This window comes from Tamandua tetradactyla, chromosome 9 (assembly GCF_023851605.1).
Source record: "Tamandua tetradactyla isolate mTamTet1 chromosome 9, mTamTet1.pri, whole genome shotgun sequence".
Taxonomy (NCBI): Eukaryota; Metazoa; Chordata; class Mammalia; order Pilosa; family Myrmecophagidae; genus Tamandua; species Tamandua tetradactyla.
The window spans coordinates 48145023-48171457 of NC_135335.1; the positions used below are offsets into that span (position 1 = coordinate 48145023).

At 55.4% G+C, this 26435-nt stretch overlaps 1 long non-coding RNA gene across 8 annotated transcripts in view; it reads right to left on the reverse strand.

Moving 5' to 3' along the window:
- Window positions 1–25963, reverse strand: part of LOC143647096 (uncharacterized) — a 190719-nt gene extending 164756 nt beyond the window's left edge. For 6 of the 8 annotated variants that reach the window (XR_013157844.1, XR_013157839.1, XR_013157841.1 and 3 more), the window contains exons 1-5: window positions 25855–25963; window positions 24764–24932; window positions 20122–20220; window positions 18605–18837; window positions 13000–13086 (exon numbers count right to left, since the gene is read on the reverse strand). This is a non-coding gene — a long non-coding RNA (uncharacterized LOC143647096). Of the gene's footprint in view, window positions 1–12999; window positions 13087–16232; window positions 16357–18604; window positions 18838–20121; window positions 20221–24763; window positions 24933–25854 lie in introns of all 8 variants that reach the window. The other 2 variants (XR_013157842.1, XR_013157847.1) reach the window with 1 other exon arrangement.
- Between the last annotated feature and the right edge of the window lie 472 nt (window positions 25964–26435).

Consider the following 26435-nt stretch of genomic DNA (forward strand, 5'->3'; position numbering starts at 1 on the left):
TCAAAAAAGCAAAACCACCGCGAGGATTTATGTGGGATTCAGGACAAGGAGGACGGACAGATGAAGGAAAGAAGGGTCATGAACAGACACTAACCAAAAGAACCAAGAGATGGGACGGAGCCCTTTCTGGGTTTCCATTGGAAATCACCCCAGGATTGCAGGAGGAAGGCTGCAACGACCTGTGCTCAATCTAGCCATCCACCTGCTGTTCCTCTCCTGGACTTGGACCTGCTCTCCCTCACAGCCCTTCCTGGCACGCCCCAGGCCCTGGAGGAGGGAAAGCTATTGGTGGCTGCCCTGATGGGTCCTGGCTCTGGGTCTGAAACAGCTTGCATCAGCATGAGCGAACCAAGGGGACAAAGGTCAGTTGTCCCTGAGTCTGAGGGGCCAGGACGCACAGTCCATGGAAAGGACCATTATGAGGGTCAGGTTATGTCAGCGCCCAGGCGGCCTGCCCCCCTCCTTGTTTTCATATTGTCAACTGTTCACCTAGTACAACAGGCAATGAAGGTCCTTCCAGCTCTCGCTGAGCCTGCTCTGTGCCCCAGTCCCCGAAACCTGGATGTGGCATTAACAGAGCGGCGAGGGCGTGTGGGCACCGTGCACCTGGGGCGCCCGAGGCCAGCCTGGCCTGTCACACCATGGAGGACTCGACGGACTCTTGTAAAAGAGAGCCCTTGCTCTTCCTCGGAGCACGGTGTCCAGGCGTCTCTCTGCATCCTGCACCATCCTGGCCTCTTTTTCAGCCTGAGCCATCTCGGTGACCTCTGTCAGGGCACCACCCAGGCCCCCCTGGCCAGTGCGCCCACACCCGGGCTTGTGGGAGGAACAGACCCTCCCAGCATGTGCGGCTTCCAAGGCGCAGCCACAGGTTCCGACAGTTCAGCACTGGAAAAAAGCCCGGCACCCCCGGGATGCCTGCTCAGCACAGCCCCAGGATAGGCTCCACGCCCACCACCCACAGGCTTAGGCGACCCTAAGGCACAGAGGGAGCAATTCAAACTCAAGGATGAACTGCTAAAAGATAGACAGAGTCCCGAGACAGATGAGGGAAAAAACCCAGAAACTTTCAGTTTTCTTTTTCGATAAACTGGAATCATTATTTTTACATAAAACCAGCAGTTGGAAACACTGACTAATGTTTATAAAGGGACCTGAACTGCCTGGAAGAAAAATCCCTTAAATTTACAACTCAAAATTGACATTATAATTAAATATATAATACTATAACTTATTTATGATCAGTGTCACAGGTCAAAAGAAAAACCGATTAGTGCAGTGCGTTAATAAAACAGCTAATTAAAGAATAAAAGACAAACTAATAACTCTGTTGTTTTCTAACCCAAGATTCCTAAAACCTGAGTGAATAAACTAAGGATATTGTGCGGAGAACGCGTCTCAAGGACCGGTCCTCCAGCATCCCTGACCTGCAGCCTCCAGGATAAAAGGGTCTGGGGCAGGAGCCCAGACAGGGGAGTGGTCCCACCCACAGCACAGGGTGCCCCTGCCCCCTAGGGGAAGCTGACCCCACCCACCGTGGACAGGCTGCGGTTGAGGAGGAAGAGGTACCAGCCAGTGTGGCCAGGCTGAGGTCTGGACAGGAGGCTGGCCAACAGGCACCAATTGAAAATGAAACCCTAAAGGACGCGGGCAATTTCCCTCCATCCCTGATGCCCCTCCTCTCTGTCTCTTGGTCCTCTCCCCTGGGGCATCTCACTCCCTCCCCTACTTCCACTGAAAGCCTCCCCCAGGGCACCACCCTCCCCTACCCCTGCTGATCCCCTACCCCAGGGCACCAGCCTCCCCTGTCCCTGCTGACACCCTTCCCCAGTGTACCATCACCCCCTGTCCCTAACTGCCCCATTCCCCGGGACACCACCACCCCCCCCCGTCCCTGCTGCTCCTCCCTTGGAACACCACCCTCTCCAGTGCCTGTTGACCTCCTCTCCCATAGCACCACATTTCCAGCCCATTCCCTGCTGTCCACTTCTCCCTAGGAAACACCCCTGATATATGGGGCCTGACTCCCGACAGGCCTGGCCTGCACTTAGTATGCATGCGTCAGCAACTGGCAACTGGTTTGAAAAGGCAGCCACCAGCTCCCCAAATCACATCCGTCACAGGTACTGTCAGGAATGACCGGGAAGCAGGTGTGCGGAGGCTGGGCCTGGGGGAGATGGCGGGCCTGGGGGAGATGGCGTGCCTGGCACCGCCGTCACTCCCTGTCATGTGAGCCCAGCTGAGCACCCCAGCTGCCAATTCACAGCACTCAAGGCATTAAGAACACCCATGGGAGTGCACCAGCAGGCAGCACACGGAGCCCATGTGTCCACCCATCCAGGGGTGCTGCATGCTCTCAGGCAGAGCAGGAGCATAGTGTTTAATTTGCATACATTTTAACTGCAGCCCACAGAGTGACAAATCTGACCCACATGCTGCCATCACAGCCCCGCCTGGAAAGAGTCATGCCTGTCTGTGTGCATCCGCAGTGTGAGACACATGGATTCCACAGGGAAGGGCCTCTGGTGGGCATGGGGCACCCTTCATTAGCCACAAACACACTTCCAAGGCTTCACGGGCCACCCCAGTTTTCAGGGTGCTGCTGGTCTGTGACCTCCAGGACCCTGCAGGCGCCTGGGCATGGGCAGAGTACACAGGGCACGGACACAGGATGCCGTGAGGACACGAACCTTGGCTCCCCAACAGGCACGGCCCCCAGGACCGCAGATCCCACAGCACACCATAGGCCCTTCATCCCCCCATGAGGACAAGCAGGGCCAGTGACCCCGCAGTAAGGTGGCAGTAAAAATCTGCTGGACAAACGATGAATAAAGGTCAGAACTCAGGAACAGCAAGTTGTGATGGTGTAACCAGACCTGGAATAGCGAAGCCCTCTGCAGGCCTCGCTGGAAAGAGGGACGCCCCTGGCTTGCATGCGCCGCCGAGCTGGCACCAACAACCTGTGGGCACTGACCTGCTCTACAAGTCAAGACTTTTCTAAAGACACTCTAGTTCTCAACAATTCTTAACCACAAAAAACAGAGGCTGAAATACAAGCTGTACTAGTCAGAAGGAACCCACAAGTGTTCATTGAGTGCTCTTAATCTAGCTAAAGGGAAGAAGGTAGCTTGGGAGGATTGACCCCACAGCGGCCGCCAGGAGGGCATCCACAGAGGCTGCAGCCTATACCTGCCACTGGGGCGGAGGCAGCTGGGGAGAGAGATCTCAGGCTCAGATGCCATCAGAGTCCCTAGAGGGCCTACCCCATAAGTCCACAGTAATGGGTGGAGCCCGGGAATCCACAGGACAAGCAAGCTCCCAAGTGCTGCTGGTCTGGGCAGTCAACCCCCACCACCCCACCCCACCCTGAGTACCCACCTCTGAGGAAATGCCCCAGACGACATATCCCCTGAGGACCCGCCCCAAGTACTGGGCCCGGAGGACCCACCCCCTGAGGACCCGACCCTGAGGACCCACCCAGAAGTCTCCTTGGCTCATTGTGACCCTACCCCGACCACCCCACACCCTCTCCAGAAACCACCAATCTGCTTTCCGTTCCGAGAGAGCAGTCTGCCTTTTCGAGACTATGACTTGGAGTCCAAAGGATGCACCCTTTTTCGGCCTGGCTGTTTTAATGCAGAGCACCACGCTGACATCCATTCACGCCCAGGTAGGATGGGTGCTCTTTCCTGTGTTTCGCTGGGCGTGTCCCAATGCACAGATGCACCACAGCGTTTATCCATTCGCTGCTGAGTGTGATCTGACAAGTTTGCCATATTTAGCGATTACGAATGAAGCCAAACCATGAACGGATGAAAAGCTTCCTACGCGTGGAGATGTGCATGTGGGCCTCCATGTCTCTTAGGGAAACGCCGGGGAGTCGAATGGCTGGGTCATGGGCAAGGCGTATTTTAACGTTCCAAGAGGCTGCTGGACGCTTCTCCGGGTGGGGTTCCATTGTCCATTTCCACCTGCAGCCTGCGAGACCACCAGTTCCCTTACATTTTTGCCCACACATGGCATGATCAGACGTTTTAATTATAGCAAATGTTGGAAACTTAGTGGTGTTTAGGGGAAAATTCTGGCCTTGACTGCACTTCTCCCATGAGACAAGTGATGCCGAGAATCTCACACACACAGTTTGGCCCTCTGAATCCTGGGTGAGGGGTCTGTGGTAGGTACATTCAGGTGTCAACTTGGCCAGGTGAAGAGATGCCCAGTTCTACCGCTGTCTACATAAGCCAATGGCACGTGAACTTCATCTGTTCCTGATTACAGCTGCAGTAGGTTAGTTGGCATACCTGTTGCCACGAAGGAGGTTGCATTTAATGGGCTGGTGCTTAAATGAGAGACTCAATGTAGCACAGCCCAAGCAGCTCAGCATAGCTCCTCTCACTACTTGGAGCTCAGTCCAGGCCTTTGCAGATGCAGAAAGGAATCACCCCAGGGAAAGTTGCTGGAACCCAGAGGCCTGGAGAGAAGGTCAGCAGAGATCGCCCTGTGCTTTCCTGCAAGAAAGAACCTCCACTGAAAGTTAGCTGCCTTTCCTCTGAAGAACTAACAAAATAAATACCCTTTTATTAAAAGCTAATCCATCTCTGGTGTGTTGCATTTGGCAGCTAGCAAACTAGAACACGGTCCATTCAGATTTTTAGCTTTCTTTAACTGGGTGTTTGTCTTACCCGGTTGTGGCAGTTGGTTACTCGTACAGGGTTTAGGTACAAGTCTTTTCTTTGACATGTTTGCAAATTCTTCCTCCCAGGCTGGGAATTGTTGGCTTGTTTTTGTAAATGGCTTTTCAAGAGCAAATGGGCTGCATTTTGATGAAGTCTAGCTGAGTTTCATCTTGAATTTTGTACTAGTTGGTGGCTTCTTTTGTCAAAACCATGTTTTAAGATGTAATGATGTAACGAGATGTAATGTTTTCTTGAAGTTCTACAATCTGAGCTTTTAGGCCTATGATCAACCTGGGTTCATTTTTTTAAAACATGTTTCGCGCTCAGGGCTGGCTGAGGTTCCATTTCTGCCTATGGCCATGCAGCTTTTACAGCACCATTTGTTGAGAATTTTGTCCTCTCCCCAGTGAGCCTGCCCTGGTACCTCTGTCAAAAGCCCATCCATTTACAGCTTTGCTCCCAGCTCTCAGCGCTGTTCTCTGGCCACTCACCTGGCCCACACTGGCCCCATGCCGTCTCGCTCAGCCGAGCTCTGTGGCACGTCACAGGGGAGTAAGGGAGGCCTCCAGCTTTCTACTTTCACAAACTTGTTCTGAGTATTCTAGGTCCTTTGCATTTCCTTATAAATTTTACAACCACCTTGTCAGTTTTCACAAATTCTCAGAAAGAAACCAGTCTGACTTTCGTTTTGCCCTGACTGTCTAGATCCACGTGGGGAGAGGCCATCCAAGGGGTGGACATGGCAGTGCAGGAGCTCACAGCCAGGAGTGTGCCACACCCACTCCCTCACTGCTCGGCAGACCCCTTGGACACCCCATCTACCTTCAGTCCATGGCAGACAGCTGGAGAGCTCTCTTGCTGCAGCTCACACCTCTGCCTGAGGGTTTCTGTAGGGGTGTGTGCCAGTTTGGAAAGATTTATGTCCTCTTGAAAAGCCATGTTCTAATCCTACAACCTTGTGGGAGCAACTGTTTCTTCTAATCCCTATTCAGTACTATAGGTTGGGAATTTGATTCAGATATGTGACACTCAATTCTGGGTATTAAATTTCATTAGATGGAGACATCTCTCCATCCATTCTACCGGGGTCTCGATTCGTTTACTGGAATCCTATAAAAGAGGAGACAGCTTGGAGAGAGCTTCTTTTGAGACTGAGGAGACAGCCGCAAAACCACGACAGAAGGATGAGAGAACCACAGACTCCACTAGACAACGACCTTTGGAGATGAAGAAGGAAAACAGCTACTGGGAAGCTGCACGAAACAAGAGGCCTGGAGAGGATGTCAGCAGATGCCACCACGTTCGCCATGTGCCTTTCAAACTCAGGGGCAAACCCTGAATGTCACTGGCTGTGGCAGTTAGGTTCAGCTGTCAACTTGGCCAGGTGAAGATGCCTAGCTTTGTGGCTGTGGACATGAGCCGATGGCATGTAAAACTCATCTGTTGCTGATTACATCTGCAGCCGGTGAGGAGGCGTGTCTGCTGCAATGAATGATGTTTCATTTAATTGGCTGGAAGCTTAACTGAGAGAGCTCCATATAGCACAGCCCAAGCAGCTCAGCATTCCTCATCTCAGCACTAGCAGCTCAGCCCACGCCTTTGGAGATGCGGAAAAGAATCACCCCCGGGGAATGTTGCTGGAACCCAGAGGCCTGAAAAGAAGGCTAGCAGAGATTCCATCCCTGTGCCTTCCCCTGTAAAAAAGAACCGCGCTGAAAGTTACCTGCCTTTCCCCTGAAGGAATATAACCCTCTGTTCCATCACCTGCATCCTAGCCTCCTTCCCTCTGTCCCAGCACCTGCACCCTATGTTCCTTCCCTCTGCCCTCAGTACCTGCACTCTCCTGGTACAGGCTACTCGGAGCTGCATGGTGCACTAGGGGCTCAGCACCAAGCTCAGGAAGCCTTAGTAACAAAAAGCGTCTCAAGAAAAAAAGGACTGGCATCCCATCATTTCGCTACAGGGTTCTGAACAACCACAAGCACCCACAACTCAGGACCACCAAGCTGCCCGGGAGGCTCTGGCACAGGAGCAGATTGACAGGGCCCACAGCTCCTTCCCAGCTGCCTGCAGCCGGGAAGCATCAGCATCTCCTTAAAATGCAAGGAGCCCGGCATAAATTTAACATGGCAGCAATTGTTTTCAACCCATCTGACAGACCCATGTCAGCTCATCTGCTAGAGGAAATAAAAAAGTCAAGCCTAAATGCGTAAAAAATTATGATGAACTTCTAAATAAAGCAGGGAAAGGACTGATTGAGTCAAAAGTCAATCAATCAGAGGGGGTGAGTGGACCAGGGACATCTCATGAGCCCTAAAGAAATGATTTGCCCAAACACTGGGATTCAACGGCACAGGACCAGATTCCAACGCTTTTAGGAAGAAATAATGAAAGATCAATTCAAAGAAAAAATAGATCAGAATGCGGGGACCTGGCATGCCGACACATCTATTGGTGAGAACCATTTGCTCAGGTGACCTGAAAACTTCAGGAGCATTTATTTACTTTCAGCACCTTCCCGGACAATGGAAGGAGCTGCCACCGTGCGGATTCGAGCCTGCCTTGGCTCAGCACAGACACTGCCGGGTGCCAGGGTCCCAAGGCAATTCGGTGCTCAGAGGCCCGGGGCTCCCACTTTAAGCTACGGGAACTGAGGGCCCCTGTGCAGCTAGCTGTTGGGCCCTGCCCAGAGGAAGGCCTGAAGGAGAGGCACCTCAGACAGCCTGGTTTCAGGGTCACAACTAACCAATCTTGACCATTCAGGGGGGTGGGGCCTTGAAGCAAAGGCCGCCCCAACACCGGTCATGACCCTGGGTTTCTGGCCTGACACCCACTTCTCTGCTCACGGCACATGCCAGGTGCACAGGCCTCTCAGTCCAGGGACCCTACCGCCCAGAAGGGGGGGTCCAGATGTCTGTCCGTGGGGTCACTGCCCTGTCAAGCCCTGCAGCCTCAGGGGCAGCTCCAACAATGAAACATCCTGGCCGCCAGAATCTGCCCCACAGGGAGACCCTGAAGCCCGGCCACCCAGGACCTCGAGTAGGGAGAGGAGCCAGAGCTGCTCTCACCTTGGCTGTAGGAGCCTAAGCGCCAGAAGGCTCAGCCCACGGCCTTCCCCACCCATCCATCCACCCAATCCTGAGCTCCGGAATCTCTCCATCCCTCAGGGACACCTCTACCCCTGCCCCGAGCCTGAGCTCCCTTTCGCCGCTGCACTTTGGTTACGGGGTCAACAGGAGGCCCAAGGCAGAGGTGGGAGGAAAGTGACCTAGGGCCATGGAAGGGGCCTCGGCCACATGCTCCTGCAGGCTCCCTGCCGACACCCGACGCTGGCAATGGCTCCACAGCCGCTCTCTCCCCTTCTCTCGAGCTTCCTAGGTCAGACGGGCAGGAGAGCACTTACGATGCTTCCTGGGGTGATGCCATGCTGTTGCACCCAGACAAGCTGACAGGAAATTATATGAAAATAAACTTGTCATTTCTACCTCATTCAGCCACTTGGAAGCCAGGGTTCAGGGAAGTCACTGCCACGGCATCCTCCTATCGATGTTCTGGCTTCGGGGAGGAGGGGTGAGTGTCCTGTGCTCCTCCGTGGACTGCAGGCTTTTGTGTCCCGGAGTGGGACAGACAATACCTTGGAAGGCCACAAACCCCGCAAAGCACTTGCTCGGCACCAGGGGCCAGGGAAGGACTTGACCGAATCATGCCCACGGAAGCACACCCGTCCTGAGGGCCACAGCAGGAAAGGCCCTCCAGGGGAGGTGCAGGCTGAGCCCAGAGGCATCCTGGACCCTCAGGAGTCCAGACCCTGTCTAAGCTACACCGATGCCAGACCCCAAAACTCCAGGACAGCAGGGTGCCCATCTCTGTGGCAGGCGTGGACCCAGGTGTCAAGTCGGGTGTCTTTGGGGAACACTCCTCCGTGATGCCACGGATCCCCAGACTCAGCGAGGCCCACGGCTCCCGGGGGCATACGAGCACACAACTGTGCCCCGACGGCCGGCAGGCAGAGGTCCCACAACTAAGTGGGATCCACCCTGGCAAGCAAAAGGATGCAGATCTTGCTCCCCTATAGACGGGTCTCAACACACTCACAGTCCCATGCTGAGGCCACGTCGCCATTACTACTCACACACGGATGCAGTCATGGGGCCTGAGGTGCACAGGCCCCTGCATCGCTGCTGACACCACGGGTACACTGTGAGTGGGGCAGGAATCACACTCATGGAGCATTGCAGCGGGCACAGGGGGTGGGCACTAAGCACCAGGTATGATGCAACGGTAGGAAGCGGGAAGCCCTGCAAGCAAGAGAGAGCAATGGCAAGAGGAGTCTGGGGCAACTATGCATACACAGGCCCCCAGAAGGCGGGCAGGACAGAGCGGCTGTGCCAGCGAGTCTCAAGGGCCTGGGGGAGGTGGCAGCCCCTATCTTCCAGGTCCTGGGGCCCCCACAGGGTCGATATCACAGCAGCAAGGACAGTCTCCGCAGGGCAGCAGGACAGCAGAAACCAGTGCCCGGGTTTTACTGCCTGAGTCCTCGAACGCCCCACGAGGTTGGTTAGGGCCTGGTGTGTGAACAGCGCGTCCTCACTGGCCCTCCAGGGCACAAGAGATTCCTCTCCTTGGCTCTCTTCTGGAAACGAAGCTAATGTTCTATTTCCCATGGTCGGAGGATGGAATTGTAGACTGTTAAAAACTCACTGGCTATTCATAATGGAATCCACAGAAAAACGTTCTTGGGGTGCTGATTCACCAAAGTTTGCAGGAGATCCAACACGTTTAACGTTGCAACACAGAAACCAAACGGTGCAGCCCCTGGCCCTGTGCCCACGCACTCAGAGGCCGCGGCTTTTCTGACGGGCTGTGGTCTTGTGTCTCCGCCAGGACCCTGTGGGACAGTCGTCCTCTTGAGCAGCCACAGCAAAGAGTCAGGAATTGGGAGGCGGGGCCACTGGGAAGAGGGAAGTCCACGCCCAGGACACGCAGCCTGCCCTCCTCCTGCAAGTCCTCCTTGGCTCCATGAGTCTTCCAGGACACCTCCCTCCCAGGACAGGCCAGTCCCAATCTCGGTACCTGGGGAGCTCACCAGCCCGTGAACTGAGACAGCTACATCCCCAGGGCCACAATCTGGCTCCTCGACCTGACTCTCCCTTGAGCTCCGTGCAGGTGGACCACTGCCCCCCTGCTGGGGGTAACAGGCACTTGCATTTAATCCACACACGGATGTTGCAGGCCCTCCCACCCCCAGCACTGCTTGGCCCCTGGGGACACAGCCATCAACCCAAACCCATTCGCTGAGCGCAACACCCCAGAAGGGTGGAGGGGCTGCAAGGGGCTCCAGATCCTTTGCCCACCAGCCTCCCTGACCACAGGACACCATGGCAGAGGCCATGCAGAGGTGGGGGCATGTCCATGCACTTCCACTGAGGAAGTGTCCCAGGGACGCTTCCTGGGGTAGGAACGTGTAGGTTTTTCCAAGAACCGCACAGGAGCCAGCTGTGAGGCTGCAACCAAGGACCAAGGTGAGACCAGAAATGCTCTGGCGGAGGGAGCCCAGGCTGGGAGGACGCTGAAGGCATTATTATGCCGTGGGGGTTTTCTCAGGCAAAGGAGAGCCACAAGAGACTCTGAGCTGGGGAACAGAAGGCAGGTCAGGGCTCTCTGCTGCCAGGTGGGGACCAACTGGGACAGCATGGGGGCCAAAGGCCACGTGCACTGCCATCTCGGTGACCCAACCACCCAGACTGCATGGGTGCCAGGGACTCTGCTCCAAATGCCCCTCGGCCTCGGCTGATCCCTGCAGGTCCAGCTCACACACAGACCCCGCTGACCACCACTCCTCGCCTTTACCATCATCATTCTCATGGACCGGCAGTCAAGCCCACTCGACGCACTGGCTGAAACAAAGTGAAGTGACACAGATCTCTCTCCAGTGCTCCTTGTACTAGATGAGAGCTGGATGGACTGCCTCCATGAGCTACATGGGCCTCGGCTGAACAAAAACAAGCCGCCTGGAGAAGAGGGGAGGCAGCAGCAGCAGCTAACATTTAGGTGCTGTCCACATGCAGTGCTGTCCACACCCGGTGCTCTCCTGAGCACCCAGCACTGTCCACACCCTGCACTGTGCTGAAAACCCAGCCCTGTCCTGAGCACCCAGCACTGTATATACCCCACACTGTCCTGAGCACCCAATGCTGTCCACACACCCCACGGTCCTGAGTACCCAGCACTGTCCACACCCCGCACTGTCCTGAAAACCCAGTCCTGTCCTGAACAGCCAGCACTGTATACACCCCACACTCTCCTGAGCACCCAATGCTGTCCACACAGCCCACGGTCCTGAGTACCCAGCACTGTTCCACACCCTGCGCTATCCTGAACACCCAATGCTCTCCAAACACCACACTGTCCTGAACACCCAGCACTTTCCTACAACTTGGCCTTGTCCGTACCTAGCGCTGCCCACACCCGGCACTGTCCACACGGTGCCATCCCGGGCAGGTCCACCAAACGCACAGCCTCACCAAAGCCTGCCCAAGCTGTGCTGACAAAGCACAGTCACAGCGCTGAGCTCAGGGTTTCATCCTTAGGCCTGGACTAGCGCCCCTCCGATGCCCTCCACTACATGATGAGAAGCCACGAAAGGGAATGTCACAGAGAAAACCCCGAGGCTGGGCCACGCCCAGGACCCACCCCAGAGGGGAAATCAACCCCAGGAGGGCGGTGAGTGGGGGCCCTGGGCAGGCACCCACAAGCCAACAAGACTCGCCCTGTCATTACAGTGCAATGACCAGAACTCAGAGCCAGACACAGCTTTGGTGCCACCTCCTGGCAAAGTGAGGGACAACAGCATGCAGGGTCGGGCCGTGGGGGGCTCAGGTGAGGGACAGAACCCCCAGGTGTGGGCCTCAACCCCACCTGCTGCCTCCATAGGGTGAACTTCATTCTAGGAACAGGCCAGGACTCCGACCCCATTCATATTTGTGACGGCATTTACGGACAAGACAAATACATCTCAATTTCCTCTCAATTAATGGCCTATTCTTTGAACCAGAGTCAGCTAAAAACTATTACTCCACCACCACTAATCTTATAAAAATTAAATTTCACTCCTCTGACAGGTAGAGGCCAGTGGGCTGGGATGGGGAGGGTAACCAACAGGACCAGTGCTGCCCAGCCCTCCTGGACACCCTGGAGTGCAGGATCCACTTGGTCACATCCAGCCACAGGGAGACAGCAATGGGCTGGTGGGAGAGGGCTGCGCAGCACAGCAGGGAGCTAGCAGACTGGCCTGGCACAGTCACTCTGGCACGGAGCAGGGGGTGGTGCGGACTCTCAGGTGAACTCCAGATGAAGAGCTGGAACACCGCTGGGCACTGATCCTTCTGATGCACCCAGACCCCCGTGCGCCGGCCGCACTCTGCCCGAGTCCAGAGTGCTGTGAGTGTGTGCCTGAGCACCGGGAGGAGTGAGGCTGGGACTGGGGGCAAGGAAGGGTGAGGCCAGTTCCCTCCTGCCGCTGGCACAGGTGTCCCAATTGGACAACACTGTAAACCCTGGCATACTCCCTGCTGCCCCAGGGCACCCAAGGTGGCACCTGTCCCTATGCTCCCTCCAATGGGCATGCCTCTCCCCAGCCTGGCCTAGGCACTCGCACCCATCGCTGCATCCAACCCCAGGAGGAACCGTGCTCCTGCAAGTGTCAAGCCCTCTGCTGGACTCAAGGACAAGCCGATGATGCAGACCAGGAATCATGGGGAAGACAAATTCCACACGGGTGCTGCACACATGGCGAGTGAGGGGAGCCCAGGGAGTAGAGGTGAGGAAACCACCTACTGCGAGGGGAGCTGTGGCTTCCATACAGGCTGGGTGTTGAGACAATGGTGCTCCCACCAAGCAGCCAGCTTCCAAAACCCTGCTCGAGTGACTCCACCACCAGGCTCTGCCCACTCACAAGTGGGGCACTGCAGAAGGTGCCACTGTCCTCTAAGTCCCACAGCCACTTGCCTGGACTGCTCTGTCCCTCTGGGCTTCCACCTTCCAACCCACAGGGCAGGCTCTGCCCTACAGAGCAGGCTCCACACCATATGACAGGCGCCTCCCACACAGCAGGCTCTACCCACACACCAGGCTCCTCCCACTGCTGGCTCCACCCCGGCATTTAAGGGCTGCAGAGATGTGGCTGCATCTTCACCTCCAGGGCCCTCACATTCTGTGAGGGACAGAGAGCATTCAGACCAAGGCGATGGACTTCACCAGGGAAAGCACATGCTTCCAGACCCCCACAGCCTCACGCTGGGGCCCCAGGCAGACGAGGGCTTACCGTGAGGTGCTCCAGGGACTCAGAGTTTCATGCAGGTAGAAGCGAACACTGCTGAACTCCGTCATCACGTCACTGGACAGGAGCTCTCTGGAAGGGAAAAGGTGACTCTTTAATGCAAACCAACCCAGGCACCTCACCATTCTGCGAGCACAAGGGTGCTGGTTTCAACACTTTCACACCCTGAAATCCACGAGGCAGAGGAAGGGATGAGTGAAGGACGCTCACAGCCGGGACAGGAATCACCACGCCTGAGTGTGCTCGGAAGCTGGGCGCAGAGGCCCCCAGTCACCCCACAGCCTCCCAAGATGGTGGCTGTGCCCTGCCAGGGGTACAGCCAGGGCATCACCTCTGGGACTGGGCACAGGAACCTCAGTCATCTCACAGCCCCCCGAGATGGGGGAAACTGCCAGAGGTGCAGCCAGGGAATCTCCTCACAGTGCACGTCCAGGCTCCACTGGGACACCAAAGCCCCGACAGCAGGACTCACACTCACAGTCCTGGTCCCACGAGGAAGGGCAGCAAGGAAGGTGAGGGGCAAAAGGGACCCCACCCTGTCATGCCCCAAGCCGAACCCTGAGCCCCGCGTGCACATCCCCTTGGTTGCCCAGAGGAGACGGTGAGACAGAAGGGGACGGGGGATGGAGACGCCAGGGCTGCCCCATCAGAAGAGAAAGGGGCCCAGTTTCACAGCCTTGAGACTTGGCACAGTTCAGATCTAAGAATGAATACATTAGGAGAGAAAACTGAAAAGGAAAAGTGATTGTGGCATTATTTCTATTTCTAAAAGATAGTATATTCTTCACGTCTTTCTCAAACGGGCTCCTGATGGAGGTGTCTATACATTACTGAAGAGTCTCAAAATCGACCTCCACTGTACTTTATCTTCTCAAATCACCTGTACGTGGCATGCTGGGAAATGGGGAGATACAGTGTTTCTATTCTGCATAACTCCCCTACTGCATTTCCCGCAAAGCTGAGCCCCGAGAAGACTCTCCTAACAACCTGGAGGTAATAGGGCCTCAGACCCACGACCCCTGGGGATAGCTTCACAACCCACCACTCAGCCTGACCGGCTTCTCCTCACCCAAAGTTTTTTAATAGTTTCCAGAATGTAGAAAGGTATACACAGGCAGAAGAAGGACCTCATGTTTCCAAGACCCACCTTGAATGACTCTTCCTATTAGGAGGGACCTGCTCTTTTGGTAGACGACTCAGCATCCAGGGATGCCCCTACATACACATCTGCTCAGCCCCACTCACCACCAAAAGAAACTCTGATGCAGAGTCTGCTTTCCAGTATGCACACTGCATGCATCTGCTAGCTAGGTCAGCTAGCTGGGATGAACTACAAAGTAAACCAAACTTAACACCTTAAAAAATATGACTTGTGCTGCTCAGGAATCTGGTTCACAAGGGACCAGCAGAGACGCTAGTATCTGCTTCAAAACCGAGAGGAGGAAAGGGCAGCAGGGCGAGGGAGAATGGGGCAGCGGCCTGGAAGCGGCACCCAGGGCAGCCCTGGAATGACTGGTCCCACAGTATGGGCTGCCTCATTCAGGGTGGGGACGTCTCGTCCCTCCTGCCCATAGCGTGGCCTTCTATGTGGTGGGGTGGCTGGGTCCTGAAAGAACCAGGTGAGAGCCACAGTGCCTTTTGTCCCCAGACTGGGACCTCAGTGTTTCCTTTCTGCCCTTCAAGGTCCACGGGAAAAAAGGGCATCAAGGGAGAAGAGCCAGAATCCCTGGCAAGGTGGTGGAGCTTCCACAGCCCTCCATGTCAGGGGCAGTGAGGCTGCCTGGGCCTCGCCGCCAGCCCTGGGCCCCTCTTGGTGGGTGCAGGCACAGGGCACTGTGCGAGTCTTTTTCCATGGGCAGGGCCCAGGGTGGCCAGCCTGCGGGGTGGGGCCCTGGCAGCTCAGGCATCCTGGTGGGAGCTGCTCTCTGCCCCAGCACCTCTGGGTTCGCTCCCAGCCAGGAGCTGTCTCACCCCCTTCCCATGGGACACTGGTGACCCCACTGCCCCTCTCAGCCCAAGCGGCTTCCCCAGCTCTGGGGGCCTGCAGGTTAGCTCCAGCACTTGGGGCTCCACCACGCTGCATGGGGCATCCGGCAACTCTAGGAGTCTGAGAGACCCCCCTGGAGGCCCGCCGGGGGACTGCAGGAGGCATGGAGCAGGAGAACCGGGTGCCGCCTCTAGCTGATTCCCTGTCACAACAGGAGACCTGCCTGCAGCCAGGAGAACCCGGCTTCCTTTAAATCCCAGCAAGCCATCACCTTTCCATTTAGCAGCCTGTCTATGACCCATCTGCCTCCTTCCACATTTTACTCAGACAACAAGAAGGAGCTGGAGGACAGACCTTCCGTCTGCAAAACTCCAGTGAAACACATCATCAGTACACGACCACAGGCGACCCTGAATTGTGGCCACTGCAGCTTCCAAAGACCCTGGCCTCTGGGAACCTCGCAAGGCGCCTGCACTCTCACTACCCAGCACACATCTGTTCTTTATTACTCACGCCTCAAGACCCTCAACCCAAAGCCACTATCACACTCTGTCTCTGCCTGGCACCTCCCGCTTCCAAGGACACTGAAGGTTCTGGGAAAAGGCAGTGCAGTCCCCGCCCATGCAGGTGGCATCAGGGCCACTGTGCTGGGGTAGCGAGTGCAGCAGGAGGCACCACTGGGATGCATTTAGCGAATACCACCTGCCGAATACCACCTGCACAGGCACGTGTCCACGAGCATCGCCCAGTGCCCTGCACTTAATCTTATAGTTGATACAGAACACACACCAACAGTCAGCAAGCCCGGGAATCGGTCTCTGGTTAAAGAAAAGAAAAAGCCTAGAACACAACCACTTGCAGACCCTCAGCCAACAGGACACATGGAGCTGCACTCGCAAGGGGAGGTGCACAAGGCACCCACCAGCATCCCACCTGCCATGCAGAGGAACACCTACAGAATTCCCCAGGACTGGAAGGACGAGGCAGCCAGAGCCCGGGGAGGCTGAGGGACTGGGATCTGCACGCCGAAGACCAGGAACCATGTGCTGTCCAACAGAGAGCCCCAGCAATCTGCATACAGGCCCCGGGCCCGGACAGATCTCCCTGGTCCCGGGGACCCGCGACCAGTGGGCAAAGCACAGCGGCCACAAGGTGCAGCTCACAGGAGGCTGGGGAGCTGGGGAGCATGTGACCAAGTCAGTCCAGGGCAAAGGCTGAGAGAGACCCCTACCTTAAACAGCTGCACGGCAACATCGAAACAAGCTTGCAAAAGCAAACTTCAGCACGCTTCAAAGGAAAACAAGGTCTGCACACTGAACAAAAGGACTCCTGGGCCACATCAAGAATCGTCTGATCTGTGAAGAATCAAGAAAAGAGGACCAATAATCCTATGAAAACTCAGTTTATAGAAACAGATGTAGAGAACAGAAATGAAGGGATTAGCTGAAAGGAACTTGGAGACGGCGACACTGAATATGGTCAACACTGTGAAGAAAATCACGCACAGGAGGAAAACATACAGATATAAAGACCAGAAGTGAAGCTTCCAGAGTTGAGAAATGCAATAAACTTTATGAAGAAAAAAATTCCATGGATGGACTGAAGAGCAGATTAAAACTTGCAAAATGAAGCAAGGAGGAGAAATGAATTGAGAAATCTTAAAAGAGTTTCAGTTATCTGTGGGACAGAACATAGCAACCTGACAAACATAAACCAGAGTCCCAGAACAAAAGAGGAGAAGGCAAAGAACGGGGAGGGGTCACTTAAAAGAAATAATGGACACAAATTTGCCAATAGGATTAAAACTGTAAATTCACAAATCAAAACAGCTCAGAGCACCTCAAGCAGGGTGAACTCAAAGAAAATCCAACAGAAGCACAACATAATCAAATTGTTGAAAACTGGCTATGAAGACCAATCTAGCAGACAGGAAAAAATAGAAATACTAGAGACAAGAAAAGTAAGATGATGATAATGGCTCAATTCTCATCAGAAACAATGCAATCCAGAACACAGGGGGACGATATTCTTAAAGTCCTCCAGGAAAGAAATGAACAAGCCAGAGTTCTTTTGGCAACAAAATATCTTTCAGAAAGGATAACAAAATACAGACTTTTTCAAACATGTAAAAGCTGAGAAAATAAAGAGCAGCAGAGCTGAGCTACAAGACATGTTAAAGGAAGCCCTTCAGGCTGAAGGAAAATGATCCCACTTAGAAACCTGAATCTACACGAAGAATGAACAGCACTCAAAATGATAAATAGCTTCTTAAAAATAAATGACATTTTTCTGACTTTTTAATCTCCTTAAAAGATAACTATTTCACCCAAAAAGAAAGACCCTGTATGTAGATAGGACACAGGTAGAAATGTACTTATATACACACATCGGAAGTGGTGATGCTCTGTTCTAACTCCCTCCAGTGGGACACGAAGCAGCACAACTTCATTCCAAGTTAAAAGACACGTCTCCCTGCCTGCCAAGGTGAATGGACATCTCCTAACTCTTTTTTTACTTCTTCATCTGCATTTTCTCTTCCATGTTAAATGCCTAAAGTGATTAGGTTTTCCAACTGGTTTTGCTAGCTTTTTCAGACTTCAGAAATTCTTGAGGTATTTAAATACTACCTTTTTCCCTAAAAAATTTGTGTGGCACATTGTGGTTTTAAATACATACACGTGTACATTCACTGCTTAAAACCACAGTCAACTTATTAATAACCATAAATCCAAAACTAAAATAAACCAGCAGAAAATCCTCACAGCCAGGGTAGACTTGTCTGGAGATACATACGTCTCCTTTCTCAGGGGCTCCCACTGTCCTGTGAGAGTTTACTAAAAAGCAGCTGTGGTTCCTGTAGTTTGAAAGAGCACATGTGACAGAACCAAGGAGGGGTCCTAGGAGATGGTGGGAAACAGCAGCAGCAGCTCAGCCCCACCCAGTGGCCACTACTGAGCAGCTACTCTTGCCCCAGGACACCAGCCCGAACTGGGCCACTGGCCTGGTCACCCCACTGCACTTGATGGCAACTTGTGGCAGAAGTCCTGACACATGCCCTGGGAAACCTGAGAACACAGCAGACTCAGACAGGGCTCCCACGTGACCACATGGCATTCACATTTGCAGGAGGGCAGCTGCACAGAATTCCCCAATTCTCCATCTACGGATGAGCCTGGACTGCTGGCCCACATCCCAGTGGGGGAAAGCACCCCTGGGAACCCCAGAACAGACCCAGTGCCCAGAGACCTCACAGCAGACGGCACTGCAGTGGGACCCCTGCCCAGGCTGCCTCACACATGGGGTTTTGCTGTGCCCAGGGTGACACCCGCATCTGCGGGGCACCATGGGCAAAGTCACAGACCTCATAGGCCAGAAGCCAGCTAGGATGCAGCACGGTCTGTGGGCCGGGGGCTTCTCGTGGTTCCCGGGCACTGTCCTCCACACCTCCCAGCTGTGCAACTAGAGGTTCCCGGGAGGCTGGGAGAGTACAGAGCTGGGGGAGTGGGGACCGGGGCCATCTGCAAGGATGGCCATGGCAGGCCTCTTTCCTGAGGGGGAACTTGTGAAGTACTCCCGACCCTTCGGGTGGACAGTTGAACTTACCACTGTCATCTGTCCTGACTGTGGGAAAGTGACACGGGGCCTGCGGGTGACCCAGGTTCGCTCTGCAGACTCGTTGTTCTGAGCCAGCAGCTGGGGAGGCCGCCTTCTGCTCCCCAGACCCAGAAGGGGCTGAGGATGAAGGTGGGAAGGGGTGCCAGGGTGAGACACGCAGGGCTGCACCTCCTTCCAAGACAGAAGAAAGGAAAGGCAGGCTCAGGACAGTTCATGTCGACCTGAGGGAAGAAAAAGCCAGGCTCTTTTAATCCACTCTTATTAGTGCAGGCATATTGTAGGTAAGACTTTTGATTAGATTATTTCCATGAGGATGTACCTCCCCCCCCCCATTTAAGGTGGGTCTTAGTTTACCAGAGTCCTAAAAAAAAAGCTCACACAGAGTTCAGAGCTGACTCAGAGAGACTACACCACCGCAGGGAGATGACAACACCGTGACATTTGGAGATGCAGACAAAAATGCCCCCAGGAGATGCTAAGAGATGAAAGGGATCCAAAGTCTATCCCAGAGAAGTTAAGTGAAGCCCCACAGGTGCTTAGAGAGGACGCCACTGGAATCAGAAGCTGAAAGCAACAAATCAGGAGCAAGGACCAGCAGACCCAGCCACAGGCCCTCCCAGATGACAGTGTTCCAGATGCTGGCAGCCTTGCCTCCAAGAAAACATCCCTTGTTGGCATTTTAATTTGGACATTTTCATGGCCTCAGCACGACAAACTCATAACTTAATATATTCCCTTTGTAAAAGCCAATGCACTTCTGGCAGCTTTAGCAAATCAGAACACCTTCATGACCAGGAAGCTCTCAGGAGGAAGACGCGAGGAACAGAAAGATCCAGGCCTCCCTGACCCCCCGAGCAAAGTACATGCCTTTTCTGGGCCCCACGCATGGCCACCGATGGAAACTGGGGCAGGAGCCCTGGAGGGAAGCCTCCCACAGCCGCTGCCCACCAACCACAGATGGGAATTCCTGCTGCCGAACGGGGACTCGAGAACCGAGCCTCCTTACTACCACCGCTGGGACCTCCCCAGACCATGGGGCCTGGAGACCTGAGACCCTGTACAGGATAAGAAGGAGAACCAGTTTCCCACAGGCACTAGGCGTGCATTTGGCTGGGGACACGAGGCCTGTACTGCTGTCTGCAGTTACAAAACTCGCCAAGGACATGGAGTCACCAAGGCCACTGAAACCCTCCTCCTGTCCATCTGTCATGGAGTGGGGTGGGCAGCCTGAGGACAGCGTGGGGCATCTAGAGGGCACACAGAGGGGTCCTCCCCACAAATGCTGCCCGGGACTCTCATCTAAGCCCAAGGAACACAGTCACTAGACCATTTCAGGGTCAGGCTGACTGATGCTTGTATTTTATGCCCACCCTAGGGAAGAGGCAGGCATTTGGCACATGTTCTCTCGTGGGTAAATCATGAGGACATGCTCAGAGGGTCAATCTGTGGACCAAATTGCCGTGAAAACACCTTCCCCAGCCCCCAGGAGGCCCACAGTCACTTACTTGACAAACTTGTCCACGTGCACCATGGAAGCTTCATATTCTTTCCCAGAACTCCTGACAGTGCAAGGCCAGGAAGTGCAGCTTTTGTGTGTGAACGACCTGGGGAGAAGCACCCACGGTTAGGCTTGCTTGTGTGTGTGGACAGCAGGGGAGAGGCGCACGTGCTCGGAGTCGCTTGAGTGGGTGGACAGTCGGGGAGGCACGCATGTTCAGGGCCGCTCATGCGCATGGACAGTGAGGGGGAGGCACAAGCAGTCAGGGACGCCAAGAGAGGCCTGTACCTGGGACTCTAGGCATTACCCCACCCTCACGAATCCAGCTGTTTTACTCCTGGTCAAAATCCACTTTCCCATTTCTATAAATTCATAAGAAAGGATGCAGAATTTCTTTATACTGTCTTTAACAATTTAGGGGCATAATTTTCTAATTATAAAAAGTACATTATAGGGTGCATGGGTGGTTCAGTGGTAGAACTGTTCACCTTCCAAGCAGGAGATCCAGGTTTGATTCCCGGACTACACATCCAAAAGAAAAAAAAAAAAATTAAAATTAAAAAAAGAAAATCACATGCAAATTTTCACATCAGTTATAACCTCATAAATAAATATAGCCAGTGTTGACCTTCCAAGTGTTCCTCCAAAAAGGAGCAAGAAATGTTTCTGTGAGTGTGCGTGTGTGCATGTGAGATTGTGCGTACAGCTGTGCACACACACATTTTACTCCCTCTTTGGAAACAATAAAGGGAGCTCCCCGGAAGTGACCAAGCCAGGCAGGGGCCTCTCTGCCCCCAGACCCCATTCCATAACAGAGGAGGATGCTGAGGCCATAGGGCAGCCCGGACTCAGGCCAGGGCACGCAATCCCACGGCCAGCACCAGACTCACTGGACACCTGTGCTCAGGCCCACGCCGCCTTGAGGCTGACATGGAAAACCAGTCACAGACCCCTGCTACATTCTGGGGAATCCTTCCTCAGACCCTTCCTTGGGCCATGGGGTCAAACGTTCCTACTAGAGGCCAGCTAGTTAAGTATGCTGCAGACTTTTCCTGGCTTGCTCCTCCATCTACTTTGGAAAGGGGCTTAGCATTAATTCACGAGCTTTCCACTTTCCATCCTACACAAGCTCAACCACTCCTGGGAAGGACACGAGCAAGGGCATGGTTGGGGTCACTGTGAGAGGCCAGTCAAGCACATGGAAGACCCCCAGCCCCAGAGGCAAGTGCTCAGGTCAGAAAGAGACCAAGCCCTGACACCCACAGCCACCCACCCCCACCCCTGCTGCAGCCTGTGGCCTTCACAGGTGACAGATATTCCTACAGAGGCAGAAGTCACCACAGTACTCATTTCTCGAATCTCAGTGTCAGTGATCTAAGAAATCGGCTTCAAATAACATTTGCCAACCAGAAAATACTGCAGAAACATTTCCTGGTCTGGGGCTGAGTTCCAGGGTATTGGAATAGCTGCAGGACTGGGAGGCAACAGCTACCTGCTGCCTCGGTTTCCTCTTGCACAGAGGGGGCTGATGGGGCTGCTGGGAGGCTGCCTGAGGCCATGGCACAACCCACACCACGCCCTGCAATCACCAGGTTGAAAGGAATGTACCACCTGCTCTGACCTCGGGACTATTTTCTGTGATTTCTGCTCACTCCAGTGGAATCTGTCATGGATTTCTGTCCCCGAGTCTACCAGCTTGAACATCAGTGCTCGGCCCCACTCAGCTTCGGGCTCCATGAAGCCTCCCTGCACGGGCCCCTGAGCACCCTGTGCCATCCCTGGCGTAGCGGGCAGCCAGTCTCTCTCATGGCCAGGACAGGGTTAGGCAAGTACGGCTCGCATGACGCATCATCTTGACCGTCACCGTGCACAGGCCAGGCTAGGGGTGTGGTCCGTGCAATGCCCCCCGAGGCCCCCAGCCATGTCCTGAGGCACTACAGAAAAGAGCTCATGAGCAGGGCCTGGACTCGGAAGGAAGATCGAGGGGCCACGCAGGATCAGGGCCATGCAGGATCCAGGCACGCGGAAGAAGCAGCAGCCAGCTCTCCTGAGCCCTCCGCCACACTCACCCAGGACACTCACTACTTGCCCTGGCCTCTGCCCTGCCCTGTCTCCTTCCCTTCCACGAACAAAAGCACCAGGTTCACCCCCTGGAGCATCTTCTAGAAGAGGCTTACGACCTTCGACCTTCGGTCTGTACCACACCTGCTGGGCCTCCAGGCCTCACATCTACATTCCAGTGAGGAAGGCACAGAACGACTGAATTAAATGACAAATAAAAAAACAGACACTTTCTCTTCTAGAGGCTTACTTGATTTTACTCAGAAAAACTGCCTCAGAGTTCCCAGGGCCAGTGTGCACACAAGTGGGGAGCGTTAGCTGGCAGCCACGTCCAGGCCCAGCAAGTAGAGAGAGAAGCCCAGGGGAAAGCAAGATTCCCACCGGGCCATGGGTTCATCTCCCACGCACTGAGGCTGTGAACCCTTGGGCACAGCTGCCCTGGGTGATACCCAGACACTGTCCCTCCACCGCAAAATCTCCAGGTCTGAGTGGGAACTAGCCAGGGATCTCAAAGCAGAACCACCACAGGGACCCCACACTCACCCCCAGAGGCTATCAGGAGGGCTGTGCTCGATGCCACAGGCTGGTGTGGCCTGCAGGGGGACGGTGGGTGAATCCCACACCAGTAGCATGGCTGCGGGCTGCAGGGGCCTCCCGCCGCCCCTCACAGTGTCAGCCCTCCCCAAACTGACCCCCATCGGTTAAACCTGCTCTACACCAAACACTGCAAACCTCAACTAATTAGGCCCCCGTTCCCCCAGCAGGAAGTCTGACCATCCACCAGGTCCCCCATGACCCACCAAAGGGCCTGTGTTCCCCTACCCACCCCGATCACCATATGGCTTTTCTTGGTAGATTCCTGGAAACCTATCAGGTTCCAGGCCTACAGCCTGCCGCATGGAAGTCAGACTTGTCAATCCCCACAATCGCAAGAACCAATTGCTACAATAAATCTCCTCATATTTTCATAATACGCTATAGGTTCTGTTTCCATGGGAAACCTAATACATCCCCCTTTAGGCTTCTCTTTACTCAGAAATCTCCATTTCTTCTAACACTGGGGCTTTACGGATGAAAAGCCACATCGGTGCAGGTTGTGGCACCTCCTTCAAGCTGAGCAGACGGTGACAGCGGCACCAATCCCAGAGGGCACCATGCACAGATAGGTGGGAGCTTCTACCACCGAGACAGGGTACCCAGCCAGCACCCCTAACCCACCACCAGACTGCCCACCAGGGCCCACGCCAACTGTCTTCCCTACCAACCCCCTCGCGGTGCACTAGTCTGAGACGCAGACGCCAAACTGCCCACTCTGGGACATGCGATCCTCAAGGTCTTTGGTTGCTGGTTTCTCACTGGGTACCCTGTGGGGGGGGGGGGGGCGCGGACTTGCCCCGACTCACTGCCACTGCCACAGTCCTCGGAGTCACAGGCTGTCAGAATCGACACCCACAAGCTCATCACCACAACTTCTGACTGAGCGGCACACCCTGCACAGCAACCCCACTCTTTCCAGGTGGCCTGGAGGTGGCCGGTCACACAGCGGCACACAGGCTACCTCCAGGCTACCCGGGCAGCAAGATGCCAGGCGTGAGCCATGGCACACAGTCGGGACAGTGGCAAGCATTCCCCAACCCCGGAGGGTAGCACAACATGGGGTATCTGTCTGTCATGTGGGCTAAGGGAGACCTAAATCACAAGCCCCAGACTCATTCAGAAGCTGGCAGGAGCCCCTGCAAACAGAGGAGAGCAGCGTGGGTTCCCTGGAAGCTGGTGAATGCCAGATGGACGTGGCTTTGCTGCACCCGTTAGATGAAAGGGCATACTCTGTACCCCTCAGGGACATGGAACACGAAACAGCTCTGCCAACTAACCTGGGCTCCCATGGCCCCGTCAGGAACCAAGTCAGCTGGCCCTGCACGAGGATGTCATCTCCAAGGAATAAAGCAAGGAAGAAATCACCGGGGAACTAACCTGGACACACACTGCACACTCAAGTGGTCGCAAGCAGCTGCATGGAGAAAAACAAACCACAGCGAGAAGCAGGGCCCTAGCACCTCACGCAGCCAGCAACCTGCACTGAGGCAGACCCCATCCTGCTCCCCCCTGTTCTACCCACCCGGGCCCTGTCCCACTGGGCCCATACTTGCCTCCAGGAGCCCCAAAGCTCCCAGCTATAGGCACACATGCTTTTTTTAGCCTGGACAACCCTGAGTGTCACTGACAGCCTTGGACCCCAACAGGAACACAAGGCCCAAAGGGCCCGGCCCCAAAACTGGATCCATGCGCATCCCACAGACTGTGACTTGGCCACTGCCTGCAGCGCCCCATGCACACCTGAACCCCAGGGGCTGGTCATGCTCCAAGATGCTCCTTCCAGCACAAGCTGCAGAGGACACACCTCAGAAACACAAAAGGAGGCACAAGAGAAGGCCTGTGACCTTCCCGCGTTTAAGAGGCCAAGCACAACTGTAAGCTAAACATAAGCAGTGTCACTTTTCATATGAAAACTAAGTACTAAAATGACAACACTTTCATCTTGAAAATTTAAGAAGAAAAGGAATGACTTATTAAAATTCTGCACTCACCGGACAAATACTTCACATGGCATCGGGAGGCTTTCCTGTCATCCTTACGTGGAGCAGAGGTGGCCACCCGGCCAGTACAGGGATCCGCGATGGCCAGCAGAGCTACGGGGAGCCTTCTCTGTCCTCACTGCCAGGCAGGTGCACTGCTAAACCACCTCAGAAGGGAGTCCTAAGGAAGCAAGGAGGCAAAACAGAAGTCCTGACTTGATCGATTTGGACTGCTCTCGGCCCAGGCCTGCTGCCCAGACTGCAGCTTTGCCTCCAGCCACCCACACCACCCAGAAGAAGCCAAGACGGTCCAACTGCGTAAACCTAAAAGATGTTTACAGTTCCCACCCCTGAGTTCAATATTGTGCTAAGGCTTCATTCCTGAATCAGGATACTACTTAAACACAACCTGCATCCCTAGAAGAGCAAGCAGGAGGACGAGCTGACCACACCGGACACTGCAGCTACTGCCAGAAGTGGGAAGGGTGAAGTGAGGACACCCCTGCCAGGGTCCTGGCAAAATGCGCTTCTGGACACAGACCGTCCCTACCCCATGGTAGCCAGGACGGGCCTGATGAGGCCCAGCACTGCCCTCCCCCTGGGGCACTGCTCAGTCTGGGAGGCTTGGGAAGCCAGCTGGGCAAGAGGGGACAGGAGGTAGGGGTCAGAGGTCAGGGGTAAGCACGTGGGGTCGGGAGCCAAGGGCTAGAGACCCCAAGCAGGGGTTGGGAATCCAGGGCACCACCCCTGGGGTTCAAAACCCAGACTGACCCAAGACCCAGGGGTCAGGAACTGTGGTCAAGGGTCAGAGACCAGGGGTGGTTGCTTAGGTCCGGACTCGGGGTTCTGAGGCCAGGTCTAGGATGTGGGGCAGGAACTGGGGAATCAGGGCTGAAAATTCGAGCCCAGGGTTCAGGGGACGGGACCCGAGTTCCGGTCCAGTTCTAGGGCCGTATTCAGGACAGTCTTCGGGATCGGGGGCCACCGGTTCCAGGCCGGGGCTGGCAGGGGACCAGAGTTCAGGGCAAAGCAGCGGTCATCGGGGTCGGAATTCGGGGTCCGGAGCCCGCGCCCCTGGCCCGGCCCACGCGGCGGGCACTCACCTGGAGAAGCCGCAACCCACGGAGGCGTCCAGGGTGGGCAGCCACCCGCCCCGCCAAGGCTCCTCGGCCCGGGCCCGGCCCAGTCGGTCTCAGCGGCGGCCACGAAGCCTTGGCCACGCCGGGGGCGGCCCAGGGGTCAGGGGAGGGGGCAGAGCGCCGGGCCCGGCCCGCAGCGCGGCCTTGCTCGCTTCTGCTGCGCTGTCACCGCCCTGCGCGCTCCTCGCCGCCGCCGACCCTCAGCGCGTCCCGCTCAGCCCTTAGGTCCCTGCCGGGAAAGTTCCCTCAGACGCCGCCGCTGACCCTCACAGCGTCCCGCGAACCCGTTAGGTCCTGGTCTGGAAGTTTCCCTCAGACGCCGCCGCCTCGTGCCGAGCGCGAGTCCCGCCCCTCAGAGCCGGCGGGGCGGGCGGAGCTAAGGCCGTGGAGCGGGGAGGGCGCCTCTCAGTCAGGCCGAGCCACCGCACGGGCCCCGCCCTTCCCCGCCTCCTGGCGCGAAGCCGCAGAGGATCTACCCCCCCTCCCCGCTCCCGTGCCTCGCTGACGTCACGATCCGGCTCAGCCGGCTCAACTTAAAGGGGCCA